A 15,719-nucleotide genomic window follows, 5' to 3' on the forward strand; every position below is an offset into this window, starting at 1 on the left:
ACGGGTGTGACCCAAAACTCTGTCCCAGTGGATTTATCAGTAATTCCGCAGTAATTGAACAGTTGAATTCGAGCAGATTTTAATCTGTGGTGGTTTCAAAATCTGCACAGACAATTGATTTGATTGAGGCTTAACTGTGAAAGAGAGAAGAACCCACTGCAGACCACTGCCTGATTCTGTCTCAAAGTGCACAGGCTTCGTGTGTTTTCTTTGTTGTGAGTTGGGTACTTACTTTGGTCAATTGATTTCAGGTTGTATCAAGCTATCTATATCCATACCTACACCTCCACTGTCATGTAGGGTCTTTGATTAGCATATACATTCTTATTTTTCTGCTAGAAGTTGATAAATGTGGCTCTTGTCTGCAACAGGCAGGGATTTGGGTGAGCTCTCTCCTGGCTTCCCTGCATCAAATTGGACTTTTGAGATCAGTAAGGAACAAACATTTGGGAAGTCTCAATTGGCCAGTACCAACAGGGAGCTGGTGTGAAATCACTGCTTACCGTGTTGAAGTATTTATTCAGTATTATGTTGAGACCTTATTAGGCTTTTAATACATTCTTAAACTCTACAATATTACTAATTTCTCTGTCAAACAATTAGGCACTAGTAATGCATGCTGCCAAAGTGGTTGCTGTGTGTCAGATGTGTTTGAGATGGTATCCTGAAGTAATAATGCATATTATATTGGTCATAGAACAGTTTTAGCATTAGATTAATTTGTTTCATGAATAAGGAGAATTTCAGTAAACCATTTAATCCATTGTATAAGTTAAAAAAAAACAAACAGAATTTAATTTGACTTTTGAGTAATAGAGTAGAATCACACTTGATCTGCTTGCATCCCTAGCAAAGGTACAGCCTAACATTTTGTGGGTTGTTGCTTTGTGGCCTTTCATCTCTGAAATTGCCAACATTTTGGGTAGAGAAGGGACTTTTTTTTTTTTTTTTTTTTTATTTTTTTATTTTTTTGGTGGCCGAGCTCTGTTATTTATTTTAGGCCCATTTCCCTCCTGAAATCCATGTTTCCTTTATGAACCATCTAGGACAGTGAACGTGTGTGTATGTGTGTGTGTGTGTGTGTGTGTGTGTGTGTGTGTGTGTGTGTGTTGCTCTCTCTAACTCTGAGCGGAGATGCCTTAGTCACGAGGAATTGGACTCTCGTGGGTAATTCTCTTCAACTCCCTCTCACGTGGTTTGGATCTTTTGATGAGGAGTCTGTGTTGTTTGGTTGAATGGATAATATTCTGTTATCCAGCTTCCGTCTGCTTTAATCAGGTCACTGCTGTTAACAGAATCACTATTCTCCCCATGTTTAAAAAAATGAGACTAAATGATTGTAGTTCTCTGTGGAAGGAAGTTAATGGGGCGATTCTCACAGATTCCACTTTTTTTTTTCTTTTTTTATATTTCTTTTTTCGGAGCTGAAGCCCGAACCCAGGGCCTTGCGCTTGTTAGGCAAGGACTCTACCACTGAGCTAAATCCCCAACCCCCAGATTCCACTTTCAAAAGGAAAGCAGCGTTCTTTGAAATTTTCCCAGGAAGCACTGCTTTCACTGTGGCCCATGCATTGCAGGGGGCTGTATTAGGAAACCTTTGGTGACCTGTTGCCCAGAGAAAATTCCCAATGTGGCATCTCCTTCATCGTTCTGCACTTCCTTGTTCCATTTCGACTACTTCCTGTACCACTGTCTTCCCACTTTCCCTTTTGCATATTTTATAGTTGTCCTTCAGTTTTAGTGACAGATCCTCCTCTATCATTCTTTGTGCCTAATACTGTTATGCCTATATTTTAGCTAAAATATAGGACTTCTAAAGATGAAGCAGTTGGTGTCTCATTTGAACTTAGTTCCCCAATTCCATTTTTTTTTTCTCTTTTCCCTGAGTCAGTCTTCTCATGTAGCTCCAGCCATCCTGCCAAAGCCTTCCTGATGCTGGGAACAGACACCCACCACCTCACCCACTGGCTTCCTGCATGCGTTTTGGTTTCTGCTCCTATCCTTAAGATAACAAAGTGCCATGTTACCTTGCTTTTGCATAATAATCGAAAAGCCACTGGAGATCCAGGTCACCCTGAGTATGTCCTGGTTTGCGTTTTACCAGTAGAGACCAATGCTTATCAACAGAGAATTCAAAGGACTGGGATTAGAGGACAAACATTCCCTATCTGCAGGTGGAGGAGACAGGGTTTGTACCTTGATCTACAGATGCCATTCACATCGGAGGTAGACTTTCTCAGCCACCACAGTCTTAGGCTATCAAAGGTGCTCATGGGAAGGTGTATTCAGTTTGCCAAGGTGCAGCTTTGTGGTCATAAGACTGAAACTGGTGGGAGAAGCCGTGATACTCAGATTCGTGGTCTATAAATTTGGCTGAAACCTTCAATAAGCTATTTTCCCCACTTCACTGATTTCTGCGGCATCGAGTGGAAAATGAGAATTCCTGTGCAGAATTTGCATTTCTTTTTCCTTGGAAGGGACACATTTGAGTTACTTCCTAGATGGTTCGTAATCTTCTTTAGAAATATGAAGGTAATGAATGATAAGTCTTTCAAGTCACAGAGTTCCGGATATTGTTTGTGATTATAAAGTGACGAAAACCCTAAACTTGTCCCTTTGGGTTTTCAAAGCTATTGTTGGAGCAATAAGAGGATTAAGGAAAGGGGCAAAATTAAAAGAAGGCTCAGTGCTGATCTGTAAACAGCCCCTGTGAAGAGGAGAGTATCCAAACTCAGTTATTAATTTAATTAGAGTATGGGCATTAAATCAGTTCTCATCCTTTGAACACCTACCATTCATATAACATTTAAAAGTAAGTTTCTGAGAATAGGTCAAAACAAAACAAAACATGAACTCCACCTTGACCATAAGGAAGGCACAAGGCTGGAATGTTCGTGTAGCTGGAAGCCCATGATAGCAGTGGTACAGGGACAATGCATGGGGCAGGATTAGAAACTGTTTAAGTCTGAACCGACACTTCCATTTGCCTTAGTGACTTGAGTGTTAAATTGTTAGTGTCACACTGTTGTAAATCGTGTCCTAGAGCCTGAGAGGCTGATGCTTACAGGTGTCATCTGTACACTCGATGCAAAGGAAACCCCTCTCTGAAGCACACCGAGCCCCTCAGGCAAGTAAAGAACAGGCTGAGGCCTCACCCAGACAGGAGGCTGGAGCCTGGGCTTCTCGCATTCCTCTGGATATACTTGAGGACTGCCACAGAAAAGCTAAAATAAATAATCCAAATAAAAATGTTTGTTCCTGAGAAAGGACAAGTTCTGGATGCTTGTGCTAGCACACACAAGAATGGCTAACCTAAGTCTGAGAAGAACTGTAATAGTGATTTCAGAATTCCTGCATTCCCTATGTGTGCCTGCCCTCCTCCTAGCTGCTTATGAGGCACCTGTGAGTTTGAGGCCAGCCTGGACAATATAGCTAGACCCCGTTGTCCATGACTGTACTTCAGTCAGCATGGACTCCTGGTATGGGAATCTCAGTCACTCACCCCTACAGAGCTTTACATAATTACAATCATCTCCCACATGTGATGAACACATCTTGGCTCATGATTTGGCGTTCTTGCAGCTGTTCACTAGTTAATGCAGGATTGAACTGGCAGAAAGCAACGACCACAGTGATGTGATTAGTAGAGTTGTTCTCTGATTTGGCAAGTGTTTTTAGGAATGCCATTCTAACTGTGAAAGACCAGGTGGCAGTGTGTGGGTATTTAGGTGATTTTTAAAAATAAATGTATACAGTGTTCCTGTCACTTCGAGGAACTTGTTTTTGTTTTTTGTTTTTCCCAATAATAAAACTGGAGCATTCTATCAAAAATTGGAAAATTGAGAACTTTGAATCTCACAGGGCCCCAATACTTAAAAGAGATTTCTGATTAGATATGTGATATTAATTAATGTAATTTTTCGTATCATATAGTAAACAATGTCAGTGTTCAGGAAAGGTGCAGTACTTTCCATATGACCAAATTTGTGCTATTCTGAATGATGCTTTTATGTATTTGTTCCTTTCAAAAACTGGGACAGAAGAATTTAATGTCATCAGGGAGGAAAGACAACTGGAGGGTTTCAGCTACGTGCTGGAGCTGAGGTTGCCAGCATCAAATCAACAGAGAATCTCCCGACTTTGAGGATGGCATTAAGTGCTCTGTCCTTCCCACCACAGCCAGGAGTGTGACCAACTTTCCTTGATGTGGTTCAGCCAAAAGCCATTTGTTTTTAGCCGGGCATGGTGGTATAGCCATCAGGAGACAGAGGACTGTGAGTTCAATGTCAGCCCAGGCTGCATAAAGGTAACTGTTGAAAGAGATTTTATTGACCTCAAGACTAATAATTATATAAATAGTTTAAATGCTGACATATGTAAGGTGCATAAATGAAGCTTGTTTGGGGTATGTATAGATTAGCACAAAGGGAACTTGACAAACTAAAAATTACTGCTATGTGTGTGCTTACACAAATACACATACATATCCATAATCAACTTAGTCATTTCTGCCACAGTTCAGGTGACATTTGATTCAAGTCTGATCATATCTGTCCCTGGAGTTTTTGGAGAACTAACACCCTTAAAGTATTGAATGTTGCCAGGCTTGCTGTAGTCACAGGCACTTAAGAGGCTAAGTCAGGAGGGGTCATTTGAGCCTATGGCCTGTGTCTCTGAAAGAAATCAGATTTTTAAATGCAGTCTCGTATAGATGCCTCCTATTTGGAGCTTCTCCCCTCTCTCAGAACTTTATTGACATATCATTCATAAAATTTATTTATGTCGTTGAATGTTTTTGATGCTAACATATTAGCACATTTTATTTTTCAGTCTCCATTGTGTATAAGATAAAATACTTTTTTATATTTGACTTATGTCCAGAAACCTATTTTTTTAATCCCACTAGAGTATTTGTAGTTTTCACCGTGTGTTATCAACAAAGTTGGTTCTATTTCTCCCCATTCTTTCTGTTTGTCTTTTCACACTTCTTAGATTCCATGTCACTGTTCAACAGAAATAGTGATGCTGAGCACGGTTGTCTTAGTCCTATGGTAAGAAGGGTTAACCTTTCACTACTAAATATCTTGTTAGAGGGTATTGGTATCATATTTATAATGTTTGAAGAAAATGGACAAAATTTGAAAAAGAGCCAGAGTGGTATTTTGTGACTCAAAAAGCATATTATCTGAGATATTTCATTGAGCCAGGGATGGTGGCACATGCCTATGGATTGGGAGACTGAGGCTAGGTGTCAGGAGTTCAAGGGTAGCCTTGTCTACATGAGACTCAATACAGTGGTTTGATTGGGAATGAGCCCCATAGCCTCATATGTCTGAATACTTAGCCCCTAATTGGTGGAACTTTGGGAGGAAGAATTAGGAGGTGTGGCCTTGTTGGAGGAGGTGTTTCACTGGAGGGTAGGCTTTGTGGTTTCAAAAGCCCAGGCAGGCCAGGCCCAGTCTCACTCCTGTCTACTTCAAACTTATGAATAAAATGTAAGCTTTCACCTACTCCAGCTCCGTGTCTGCCTGTCTGCTGCAATGCTTCCTCACTGTGATAGTCAGGGACTCAGCCTCTGAAACTGTAAGCAAGCCCCAGTTAAGTGCTTTATTTTCTAAGTTGCCTTGGTCATGGTGTCTCCTCACAGAAATAGAACAGTAACTAAGAAACTGTGCCTCAGAAATCAAAACAAACAGCCATTGAAGGGAGCAGACCAAGGGAGTTGGAAGAATGAGGCCTTCAAAATCCAATAAGAAACTTAGAAAAAACGGCAGAGTGGGACAGAAAGAAAGGAGCCACGTCTGATAGATTGGTGGTTGCCAACAGCTGTCTAAGCCATGTGCTCCTTACAGATAATGCCAGCAAAGAATTTTTCCAAAGGAATATGTGAAGAAAGGGCTGTGAGTTTTCCTGAACTTCTGAACATCATCAGCGCATGATTCCAGGAGCCGTGGCCAGAAAGAAGCAGTCTGAAGGCACCAACTCTCTGTCTTTTCTCCCTAGGTTTGGATGATGGCTTTCAGTTTGATAAAACTAGACATTGGAGGAGGGGATGATTTTTCAAGTTCTCCTGTCAGCATGAGACCCTCATCTCCCAGTAGCTCAGGCTCTGTGAGACATTGTAGGATCTTCGCCAATGGACAGAAGGACATGCTATCAGGACGCAGTATTTATTTCTAAGCAGCAAGATGCTCAACACTGTGCTAAGTGTCTTTGAGTGCCTTATCTTGTTTAATCTTCCTTAATTAGAATCACAGGTCCACTTCTCAAATATCCCAAGAAGAAATCCTAAGACACCTTCCTCCTGATATTTGGAATTATTAAAAGTGCATTATGGTGACACCTCAGATAAGTCCAAATCTCTTTCCTACCTGATCAAATATTCATTTCAAAACCGTGTGTGCTGAAATGAGCCATGAGGGAGTCAAGAGAATCAGTTATTCAGGTGGTGAAAATGTGTGAACGCAGCTGGCAGATGACATTCCAGAACGATGAATTCCCATCTTGTCCTTGTTGCTTCGGGCAACAACTGACAGACCTGACTGGTCATTGGCTTTCTAGTCCCGGCACTGATAGGAATGAAATTCTTAGTGTCACAGACACTTAAAAGCCATCCCTGTCATGGTGGATACAAACGATGCTGGAGGGTCTTTCCTCCATGGAGATGTAATCAATATGGTCTGGAGTTCTTGACCTGAACCTGTAATATTTTGGGCACTATAAAGGTGGGGCTTCCTATTACACAAAAGATTATATTCAGAGTACTGGGGCTCATTAGTACATGGAGGACCCCCGCATATATAAACAAACAAATAAATGGACAAAATAAATAGATGAATGAATGAATGGAATAAAGGTGTTGCTTGTGTTGTTCTTCACCATAGTTAGGAAGGAAGCTTTTGGGGTGATTGGAACTTTGGGTGGAAAGTTTCTGTATCAACTGTGAATCCCTACTGATTGACCCAAACACCTAGATTAGAGTGGAGGCTTTAGAGAACACCTCTGATTTGGCCCTTTTCATACAGTCAGGAGCTACAGTGAAAACCTGAATTGACTAAGTGGAGTCTGTGGTATGATGCAAGGGCAGCGGCAAGCACAGGCATGGGGCGTATTGTTCTGTGGAGGGTTCGTGATCAGGAGCACTGTGCCTCATGAAAAAGTAAAGTATAGTCAAGGAGGAGGGGAGGAGATGGGAATGGAGGTGTGTTTCTGACCATTGTCTCATTGCTTACCTTAGGATCCAGTCTTTGCTTGCCCTGTGGGAAAGGCACAAGTAATGCCTTGTAACCTCTTTGGGCCAGCAAGATGGCTCAGTGAGTAAAGGCCTGAGTTTGGTCTCCAGAACCCACATGATGGAAGGAGGGGGTCATCTCTCACCTCCATATATCCCCCACAATACAGAATACAGAAATAAATGGAATTCTTTTTAAAACAAAAGCGTGGTGGTATTGTGTTCTCCACAATATTGTGCACCCTAATAAATTTATCTGGGGTCAGAGAACAGACAGCCACTAGATACAGAGCCAGAAATGGTGGCTAGAAAATGGGTCAGAGCAAGCCATAGCAGAAGTTGGGCGGTGGTGGTGCACGCCTTTAATCCCAGCACTTGGGAGGCAGAGCTATCTGGATCTCTGAGTTTAAGGCCCCTTTAGAAACAGCTAGGCATGGTGACTCACGCCTTTAATCCCAGAAGTCCAGCCTTTAATCCCAGGGAGTGATAGCAGAAAGCAGAAAGGTATATAAGGCATGAGGACCAGGAGCTAAGTTAGTTAAACATTTTGCCTGGTTAGTATTCAGGCTTTGGAGCAGCACAGTTCAGCTGAGATTCATGTGGAGGAGGACTCAGAAGCTTCCAGCCCGAGGAAACAGGATCACCTGAGGAACTGGTAAGGTGAGGAAGCTGTGGCTTGTTCTGTGTCTCTGATCTTTCAGCATTCACCCCAATACCTGCCCTCAGGTTTGCTCTTATTAATAAGACCTGTTAAGATTCCTGCTACACAAAAGGGTCTTTGAGAATACAAGTCATCCCTTCACACTGTGTTTTACTGCCACAGAGCACCAGTATGAACTTAATCACTGATCCCCAATCGCACATGTGGCTTTTTATTATTAAGTGATCAGATGTTTGACCAAATCTCTATCACCGTTGCTATTATTCTTTTAAAGCTGCCTTCTGGATAAAGGCTGTTGCTGTCCCTGAAAAGGGTCTGGGTTCAGTTTATAGCACCACATAGTGACTCACAACCATCTATAATTCCAGTTCCAGGGGATCTGACATCCTCTTTTGACTCCAAGGACACCAGGCACACATATGGTACACACGCATGCATGCAGGCAAAACACTCATAAAGATAATCTTTAAAAATTAGAAAAATCCTTCATGTGTTTACACAGAATGTTTCCTATGGAAAGCCGGCAGTTAAGATAAAGGTGTTACAGCCCTACTTAGTGGTGCTTTGGTGTATTAGGTTTGTCTTAGTAGAGCATTGAATCTACCACACTTCTCTGCTCTCTAGGATCTGTGGTTAGGGCTGGTGAACACAGAATAAAGTAGGATGGAGCTTTCCTTCTGGCCACACTAGCTTGCCTTCAGCTTCCCATCAGGGACTCTGAGAACTTGTCACTGCAACTAACCCATCATGGCATAGGATGCTGACATATGGGGGACTCCGATCTGTTTAGCTCAAACTTGTTTTTTAGGAATTGCCAGAATTAGTAAGTCATTAGAAAATTACCTTTTTCCGGCTTACGCTTTTGTCCTAGGCAACACCAAGAGAGGGTATTTTGTCATGTTAAACGGAATCTTGAATGTTACACCTGGTTTAACTTGGGAAAGTGCCTGTTACTCTGTACCATGCTCAGGGTCAAGACTGCCCAAGAAAAGCACGATGGAGCCTCCATGGCTCCAGGTACTCCAGAGGCCAAAGAGAAGAGAGTCCTCCTGAGCTCAGAAGGACAACATGGGGACACTCCCTTTCAAAAGGAAATGTGCATACATATGGATAGATGTGGACACAACAGCCAAAGTTAAGCTTGAAATAGCAGCCAAGCTCACGGTTGGTAATACCTCCTCTAGGTGGTTCAGATTATTTCAGATGAAGACTACTGTGTGCATGCCTAGGAAAAGGTTCTTTTACCCACGGTTTTCTCGCCCTGCAGAGGTCTCAGGAAACCCTTGTACATTCCCTCCGTGTCTGAAATTTCTAGCTGTGAATACCTTTCGTTTTTATAACCACAAGAAGTGCATGCTCTTGTGCCTGAGCCAGAGAGAACTTGCTGCGGTGTCTGAGACCGTCTGCTTGCCTCAGCGCTGTCTCACTTTGTAGTCTGGCCCACTCCCTTGCTTGTTACTTTCTCCTTCCTCTCTTCTTTGACATTTACTCTTGCCTTCATTGCCCAATGTGAAGTGTCTGGGCTATAATTTTCCATTTGAGACCAAGCTCATGTTCTTTATAGCCTATTGATTTCTACACAGTTCCCAGGGACTCAGGAGGGTTAATGAATTCAATATTTCAGCATGGAGCATTGGAAGTGAAATTTTTTTTACATCTGAATTAAATAGTAGTTACTTCTAGAATGGGAACCGAGAGACCACAGAGCTGTGAGAAGTGGAACTCGTCCTCTGGAATCTTTTAGATTGCATATATGTATGTGCAAAACAAACTTATTTTAAGTGCTTACAGGTTTCTGTTTTGTTTTTTTTTTCAAAAGCTACTGAGGTCCAGGGGTATGAAATGACTGTTGCCTGTTGTTGCATAGTGAGTGGTTAGTCACTAGTGTACATCCGGAGCTTCTTTGCATCTTCCAGGACCTTGACTAGCACCTCAATCAAGACAACCTGGTTTATATTCCTGAAATCATCAGGTTACACATGCATGTGCATGTGTGCATGCATGCGTGCGTGTGTATGTGTGTGTGTGTGTGTGTGTGTGTGTGCGCGTGAGACCTAGAAATTATCTGTAACACACAGATTCTTCTATTTTTATTTCGTGTTTATGGCTGTTTCTCTTGAGTGTATATCTGCACATCATGCATGCCTGATGACTGAAGAGGCCAGAAGAGGACATCAGGTCCCCTGAAACTGAAGTTCAAGAGGGTTGTGAGCCACCATGTGGTTGCTGGGAATGAAACCTGGGTCCTCTGGAAAAGCAGTCAGAGCTCTTAATTGCTGAGCCACCTCTCTAGCCCTACATAACCTTCTTGTTATCCAGTTTCTAGGGGCATAGCCACCCCTATTTATACTCAAGTTTATATGTTGCATATATCATAGCAGGAGAAATCCAGTCTGTTCCACTCTCAAGCAGCTAGTGGCAAAGCTCTCTGATGACAGTGTGAGGATGTCAGACTTGACTCAGAGAGTGGCTCACCCGGGTCCACAAGCAGATCACAGGGAGACCTTTAAGTTGTGAGAAGGTGTTTCCAGCTAGGAAATCTACTATGACAGGTAAGGGCTCTCCACATGGAAAAGACTTCCCACTGAAATAGTGACTCACTCAAGGGCATGTTTCTTTTCTGTCACCCAAGGGAGAATGCAAACTGAAGAAATAGTAGTGTTTGCAGCTCACAGCCCTTCAAACCATGAGCGAAGAGCAGGGGAAGCAAAGTGACTCTGCTTCCCTGAGAAATATTAATTGCTTTTTCAAAATATGTGTTAAAGCTTTTAAAAAGCCAAACACGCACTGATTCTAAATGGAGCTGACACCTTGATCCACCATTGTGGAATAACATATGAGTGAGGAGTCCCAGTGGACTGCCGTGCCCTACAATATTTATTACTGTAAAGATTGCAGAGCTCTTAGCCACTTGCAAACGTGTAAAGGCCCTTCAGATCCCATCCTCTTGACTTGTGTCTTCATATGTTAAAGTTACGGTTGCTTTTTGTCTCGTCATAGTGCCTACTCAAAACTATTCTTCTATCTCATCCTCGGAATATGTAATAATACTTGGCTTTTCAATAAGTGTAAGAAAGAATCCAGGTATGAAAGTATACCTGAGTTGTATGTGGGGCATGCTTTTAATATTTAGGCATTTGGTAGCAGAGATAGACATATCTCTCTGAATTCAAGGCCAGCCTTGTCTGTCCAGCAACACGGCGTACACAGTAATACCCTGTCAAAACAAACCAAAAATAGACCTTAGATATAAATAAATACATTCATTTTTCATCCCGTAGCCATTGATGTTTGGCAACTCCTGGCCAGTTTTTATTCTTCTATTTTTCATATTTGCAAAATGGTAACTGTGTGGCTGATGTGTTCAAAATACTAGTAAGCCAAAGGTCTCTGTGGTAATCCATCAGCTATTGTTACTGCTGGTGGAATCCCACTGTGGTTTGCTTTAACACATGTATTTTCAAGAACAATTGTGTGCAAGAACCTCCTGAGGCCTTGGATGTAGCTAAGTTGGTAGTCGAATAGTTCCCTAGCATGCAAAAAGCCATGGGCTTGATTCCCAGAACCAAAGAAACCATGCATGGTGAAAATAGAAGGTTTAGAAGTTCAAGGTCAATTTTATCTTCATAGTGAATTCCAAGCCAGCCTGGGATTCAGAAGACACTATCACAAAACAAAAAACAAAACAAAACAAAAACCTATTGATATATGTAAATTAGTAAATGCCCTTTTAAAAATGAAAGTATTGGTTGTTATCCATAGTTTTTTTTTTATTAAAGTTTTTATTATGTGTTCCATTATTCATGAAAAACGAGTTGGTCTGGTTTATTCAATAAGATTAGTAACTTGCTCATAAGCCTTGAGTTCTGTTACCTATTAAATTATGCATGCTAATTATGCAAATGGAACATAATAGCAGACACCATTCATTTGATTGCCTGACAACAGGCTTTGCTGAGCATCTCCCTCAGTCTTTGTAAAGTCTCATGCAATAGTGGCAGTGTTTCTGTTTTCCAGGTGAAGGAGTGGTTCAGAAATGTTAAGTATATCATACCACTCCTAAGAAATTATAATTTACTTGCCATGAGCATATTTTATATAGCTCTTCATTGGAAATGTTGTTAATACATGCACTTTAGAATGGGCAGATCTGTACTGTAAATAAGTGACTTCTTATAAATAGGTGTGGGTTTGATTCCCATCCCCACAGCTCATAAGAAAAATACAGAACCACCGCCGTTCACAACAGCCGCTAACTCTGGCTTCATAGGATCCACCTCCTCTTTTAGCCTCAGGGCCACCAGGCGTGCACATGGAAAGTAAATTCATGCACTCACACATACATGTAAAATAAAATAAAATCTTTTTTTAAAAACAATGCTAAATGCCTGTCTTCTGTGTTGTGAGAATTATTGGAATATGACAGTTAAAAGCTTCTGATTCAGGCGCCCAAGGGTCTCTTAAGTCTCTTCCTTACAATTCCCACAATGATGATAAAATACTGAAAGCTTTACTTTCTTATGCATACTATATGCATTGTGCACATATACTACAGACTTTACTGTAGTTAGAATTTCCTGCCTGGCCCAGTCAGGACAAATCTCTCTTACCCGCCAGTCCCACAGTGGCTCAGACCCATGGCTGATCAAACCTGATGTATCTTAATCTTGAACAAATCCACAGCCTCTGGCTTTCTGTGGAAATAAAAGCAGACTCCTTTCCAAAGCAACATATCCTTATATCCAAATTTTGAAGTCAAGGTACCTTTAAAATTTACATATTTGTTTAACTCAGCAGCTTTTATGATCAAATCTTTTTCTGTAGTTAAAAATCCCAAAGACAACATAAACCAGATTCTCTGTGTAATATCCATCTTTGTAAGACTGAAACGCCGCTGTGGCTGCTGGCTCCGCCCACCTCAACTTCCCAACATGGCGGTGGTACAGTTTACCGCCAGCTCTGGGTCTGGAGCGTACCATCAATTATCAGAAGCAGTTCTATCAAAGCAGTGCATAATCCAGAATTTTTTTTTTTTTAAACTAGCAAAGGCTAAATCTACCACGCAGCAGAGTAAAGTGCTGCTTGTAGATTCCTCATTCCCACCACGCTGCAGGTCAGATGCACAGGCCAGAAACCCGCCAGGAACCCGCCACAATAGGCAGCCGCCGCCATGAGAAGCAACGTGTAAAGACACTGGTAAGCCACAAGCCATGTGGCAAAGTATAGACTAACAGAAATGGGTTAATTTAAGATAGAAGAAGTAGATAACAAGAAGCCTGCCACAGCCATACAGTTTGTAAGCAAATATAAGTTTCTGTGTGTTTACTTGGTTGGGTCTGAGCGACTGTGGGACTGGCGGGTAAGAGAGATTTGTCCTGACTGGGCCAGGCAGGAAAACTCAACTACACTTTACTGTTGTCCCAGCCAATCCTTGAGAAAACACAGATATGGCAGCTCTTATGTGGACCCTGGGCAGTTCTGTCCCAGAGCCTGTGTTAATCACTGTGTGATTTGAAGATGTGTTCCAATAGGAAGATACTGGATTCAAGTCATATATGTTTTTAAACATAAACACAGTTTTTCTCATCCTAAAACAACTTAATCTATGAAGCCATTAAGATGACCAGAGCAGTGACCACTCTTCTGACTCACACTGCTCACACTTCTGTGTTTGTCTTTGTAGTGACCTTGTATATCCCTTTCCTCCATTCTGCTTCTGCCTACCTCCTTTCCAGTCCCTGCCTTCTGATTCCTATATTCTTGTTCCGTGACTCGAAGTGGAAGTCTCTTGAGGATGCTGGGTTTTCATTCTGGTTCCTTAGTGGACAGATTTCCCTGGACTGAAGAACCCTTTCCTGGCATGTATTGGGCATTTGGTTTTGCTCCTGGGTGGGACTGTTGAGTGGGATCCCGTGGCGCTGAGGCATCAGTGCCTTTGTTCTTGCTCTGTGTGGCTATGGCATTAGTGGTTTCGGCTCTTGTTGACCGTGCTCTAAGCCAAAGCTTTACAGCCTTTAAAGCAGTGTGGAGTTTGCTTATGATACATTGGAATGAAAGAAAAAAAACTTCTCCAAAGTTACAAATGGTTTCATTTACCAAAATGACTATTTCACTTGGAAAGTTTTGTCTTTTCTGTAGAAATTCCAGGAGTTGGGTGGGCTTGGTGTCCTGTCTCACACTCCATCCCCACCCACACGTTCATGTTAGCAGATGCTAAGAGCTAAGGTTTGGGAAGGCAAAACCATGAGCAGGGAATAATCAAGTCATACATTTCTGCTTTTATTTAAAGAAACATTTTGAGAATACAAATCTCTAGAATTTTTCCACTTTATATAGCTGAAGAAAGGAAAAAAATTGAATTGAAATGAAAGTGAGAAAGGAACCCTAGGATTGGACTAGAGTGACAGCCTCAGTGGTGGCAGTTTGAGGAAAACTTGATGCTTCTGAGAGCTGTGTGCCTTGTGCATCTACACTTATCTCATACTTGAGTTACTGGACTAACTTATGGTCTTGGTTACTTAGAACTCATCTTTGCACCATGACCTTCAAATTAGAAAGCACTTGTTGAAGACTCTTTGAAATGCTCCAACCTACTCTTTCAAGGCATCTAAGTCTCTAAAGAAATGAAATGTTTCTTCTCTTCATAAAAAAGGAGAAAACTTCTTAAACCTTTTCTACTAGGCCTGGGGAGATGGTTCAGCGGTTCAGAGCACTTGCTGCTCTTCTATAAGTCCCAGGTTTGATTCCCAGCACCCCTGTTGCATGGCTCACTTCCACCTGTAACTCCAGCTCCAGAGCATCCTGCTCCCTCTTGTGGCCTCCATGGGCACCTGCATACACACATGCACATACTCATACATGCATACATAAGCTTCTGAAGAGTCCACTGTTACATTTTTGGGTTGTGTCATAGACAGAAGTAGCTGAGGAATGGTAGCTTTGTGAAGATTTTTGTCAGCCTGTGTTCTATAACACATAATTCCGGAGGCCTCTGTGGCTTTGCTCCCACCGCAAGCTTCAACTGTGGCTTTTCATGAAGTCCCCGCCCCCCATCTTTCTTGCTTCCCTTCTCATGAGAAGAAAACATTGAGTTGGGTGCTGTTTAAATGCTCTCTACTAATAGTTATTGAAAACTGCCCCGCCACAGGGCACAGCTTCTTGGAACACTGCCTTGTACCAGCCCAGTTTTCCAACCAGGTGGTTTAACCCAAACCTGAACTTCACTTTCTTTAGGCTTGTAATTCTTTTAAACCAAATGATCACAGCTGAACTTGGGAGGGGCCTAGTTTCATGTGGAGGTTTTCAATAAAACCTAAGTGGAGTGTGGGTAGAAAACCAAAGCCATGAAAAGCAGTGACTGCTGACACCAGAGGAAAAATCTACAGACCTCTTACACCTCTCGGGTTCAGTGTTGGGGCAAAATGGAATGGAGGAAGGGCTCTATACTGGTACCTAGGAGAGAAGTCAAGTGAAGCCAGCCTGATTGAATTCGTTTGCATATACTCGTGAGATCTTAGACTTAGTATTTATTAGTGGAACGTGTGTGTTTGTGCTCATTTAAAAGTTTTGGAAAATGCAGAGGAAGATACTTTATAAAGTTTGGGGGTAGGAATGCAGCTCAGTTGGTAGAGTGCTTTTCTAGAATGCAGAAAGCCCTGGGTATGATGGTGCAGGATGTAGAGGCCAGAGGATCAGGAGTTCAAGGCCACCTTTGCTTACATAGATAGTACCACCTAGCCTGGGCTACATGAAACCCGGTCTTTAAAAAGGAGTTTAGCATTATATGTTTGTTTTCTACTGTGTTTACCTCGACCAAAGAAAATGGGT

General features: G+C 42.0%; 1 protein-coding gene across 8 annotated transcripts in view; it reads left to right on the plus strand.

Annotated features, from left to right (window-relative positions):
* Positions 1-15,719, plus strand: part of Bcas3 (BCAS3 microtubule associated cell migration factor) — a 502,893-nt gene that overhangs the window by 246,886 nt on the left and 240,288 nt on the right. The gene's annotated exons all lie outside the window — the stretch shown is intronic.

The sequence above is a fragment of the Onychomys torridus genome, chromosome 8 (genome assembly GCF_903995425.1).
Source record: "Onychomys torridus chromosome 8, mOncTor1.1, whole genome shotgun sequence".
In the NCBI taxonomy this organism is placed as follows: Eukaryota; Metazoa; Chordata; class Mammalia; order Rodentia; family Cricetidae; genus Onychomys; species Onychomys torridus.